The sequence below is a fragment of the Solanum pennellii genome, chromosome 5 (genome assembly GCF_001406875.1).
Source record: "Solanum pennellii chromosome 5, SPENNV200".
In the NCBI taxonomy this organism is placed as follows: Eukaryota; Viridiplantae; Streptophyta; class Magnoliopsida; order Solanales; family Solanaceae; genus Solanum; species Solanum pennellii.
The window spans coordinates 39748894-39752399 of NC_028641.1; positions in this window are offsets into that span (position 1 = coordinate 39748894).

Consider the following 3506-nt stretch of genomic DNA (forward strand, 5'->3'; position numbering starts at 1 on the left):
TCTTGGAATGGTTTGGACATCAGCGTTTCTCCAGACCATTTGGTAGGTCCTCTTGATTTCGAGGATGCTACAGTTTAGTCTAGCCTTAGTTTTAGAAAAAGCTAGTGGATGTTGTCCCTAGCGTTTCTTTCGTACTTTCATTTTGAAGCTTTTGTAATAAGGTCGTGTTTGGAAAACGTATTTATGATATATTCTTATTCTATTTCAAATTAACTCTTATGATAGATGGTTGTTATATTTATGTTGAGCTTAGTATATGATGAAATCATGAAATAACTATATGAAGTCTAAGAATACTTCATATGTTTAAAAGTTTTAAATTTTCCACTAAAAATAACCATATGAATGTGATAATTGCAAGATGAGGCTTGTTTGCGACCTCTAGAGGTCAACGACGCCGGTTGCGATCTGGATTCCAGAATCTTAGTCATGACAAACTTGGTATCAGATCATGAGGTTAGATTACCTAGTATCTAAAGCTCAACACAACTATGTTACGTAGTTTCTAACTTATGTCTGTAAAGCGTGCCACAATCATGACTTAGAGACTACACGATGATAGGAAATTCTCCATTCTTCTACTCTTTATCGTGCTATCTAGAGGTTTGAAACTTTGTGTCAATATAAGTATCTAACTTCCGTATTGTGTGAATGCGTAGAATAATACACACAATAATTAGGATGGCCAAGTGCTCTAAGGCGCCAGTCTCGAGATCTGGCTTTCCCAGGGCCATAATGGAAATACCCAACGTGAACGAAAAACGTGTGGTGAGTGTGGTTGTTCGCATGGAGGTGAATGCATGGTAATGTCTAAAAGCCTGCAATGAGTATTGATGAGGAGGAGAAGGATAAGTTGTCTACATACCAACTCAAGAATATGGCTTAGACATGGATTTGCTTCATAAGTGTTATGCTATAATAGACTATAGAAACAGGGTAGTAAGGCTTCAGTTTCCAAATAAGTTGGGCTAAAATGAGAAGGGTGTGATTCAAATCCAACCGGCCAAGGCAGATGCTTAGCCTCGGCCAGATGTTGTCGCCGAACCCCCCAAGAGAAACCAGTTCTATGCGTTGAAAGAAAGAGAGGCACAAGAGAAGTCCGCGGATGTGGATAATGGTAAATTGCTTGTCTCCTTTCCTATTTATGCATTATTAGATCGAGGATCTACCTTGTCTATGTTAACTCCTTTTGTGGCTAATCAATTTGACTTACTTCCTGAGATCTTACATGATCCGATTTTAGTTAGTGGTCCCATAGGAGACAGTGTTAAGGCAGAAGGGGTATGTAGAGAAGTAGATGGCATAGTGGCAAGTCCCTTTGAAATTAAGTTGGGTGTCATTAGGTACAAATCTTAAGGCCAACAAGATTTTATATAAGAGGTTAGATATACTCTTCATAAGTCTGGTTTATGTTTAAGAAACTCTAAGTTTAAGTTCTTTAGTGGATTTGGTGTGGAAAGTCTCTAATCGTATGTCTTATAATAGCACTATGTGAGTTAAAATAAAGTTATGTTGCATTTTATGTTGCTGTTTTTGTGTAGCATAGGCATGTTTTCTGTGTTGCATGATTTGCGATGTGCATTAAGTTAAGTATGATAGTGAAGGAAATTCCTCAATATCAAATATGAAGCTTAAGATGAGCTTGAATGATATGCATCATCCAAATAAGTATGAATCAGATATTCACAAAAGAGAAACATTTAAGCATGATAGAGTAACTTTCGAAAGTCACCCTCTTTGTTTAAGTGATGTATAACTGTCATTCGGGGACCAATGTTCCTAAGAGGGGGATAATGTTACATTCCGTAAAATCATATGTCTAATGAAGAGCATAGTATTCCCTTAGGATAACCTATTAAGGGTACATAGGCACCTCAATGCGCAATATTGAAAAATATTGGGCATAGTATAGAAAAATAGGCTAAGGGATATTAGCCGATTTTCCATATACGAATGAGAAATATACTCTTTGGGTTGTCATACCCAATCTAAGATTCATTGACCAAGAAGTGTACCTACAATAAAGACCCTAAGCTAAAAACACAATGGATCTTTTATACACAAAGTACTAGGCATCCAAGTGTCAAGCCTAGTACCATAGCACATGATCATTTAAAATGACTATGTAAATTAAGCAGTGCCCAAGGACATAGTGAGGGTCCTCGGGACAATAAGTAAACATTCCCAAATGAACCATAAATAATAATTAGTTAGGGAAGTACAACAAACCCATGTGCAACACATGTGAAGAAGCTGCCAAAGGAGGGTTAGGGGGGGAAACGTGCACAAGGGACCACTCCATGTGGCACCTAACCTTCATACCAATTCTAGACTCTAACCTACTGCCCTAAATAACTAAATGACCTAGGACTAACCGAATTGGACCCATTAGTGCACCCGACAACCTAGGACCAAAACCCGGTCGACACTAACCTAGTACTAGTTAAAGAGACAACCTAGTACCTAACCTAGGATGGTCCAAAAGGTTAGTTATGGTCCTAAAAACTTAAGGTTACTATAGTAATTCTCCTACGTTACCTAATTAATTAATTTATCAAATTAATTAATTAATTTAAAAGGGCTAAATCCGAAAATAAAAAGGAAAGTTTCAGATTTCGGTTAAGACAAGAAAGGGACAACCTAGTACCTAACCTAGGATGGTCCAAAGAGTTAGTTAAGATCCTAACGACTTAAGGGTACTTTATTAATAACCCTAGGATACTTAATTAATTAATTTAAAGGGGAAAAACCGAAATCACAAAACAATTTTTAAATTTCGGTTAAGACAAGAAAAAGACAACCTAGTACCAAACCTAGGATGGTCCAAAGAATTAGTTATGGTTATAACGACTTAAGTGTACCTTAGTAATTACCCTAGGTCACTTAATTAATTAAATTAGACATTTAATAAATTAAATTAAAGAGGTCAAACCGAAATTCGTATGCTAAAATAATACAATTCAAGAAACATCCTAATACTTACCCTAGGATGGTCCTAAAGGGGTTAATTATGGTTCCGATGACTTAGGGGTACTTTAGTAATTACCATAGTTCCCTAAATTAATTAAATTAAGGATTTAATTAATTAAAATAAAGTCAAAATGTTGACCAAAACAATAGTCAACACAAAAATTCTAGATTTTGGGTCAAGTCAACATTCTCCTATGTTTACTCAACTTGGAAGGGGCTTTTTAGTAATTGGTTAATTAATTTATTTAATTAACTTATTAAACTGTAACTTGAATGAGTAAATATCAGTGTATAAGACTTAGAATCATGTTCAAACTCATAGTAAAGGCGACACAAAAACAGTAAGCAACGAACGAAAGAAAAAGGCAGAAAATTTATCGATTTCTCTGGGGCGATTTCAAGGTTTCTCCAAGTTTTCGTTCAAGATGGTCTTCGTAGATTAAGTTCTACTTCAGGTATAGGTTTCTATCCTGGAATTCTTTCTCCGATAGTATTTTCCATCGAACGATTCACAAGATCTTGAAAACTAGGGTTGT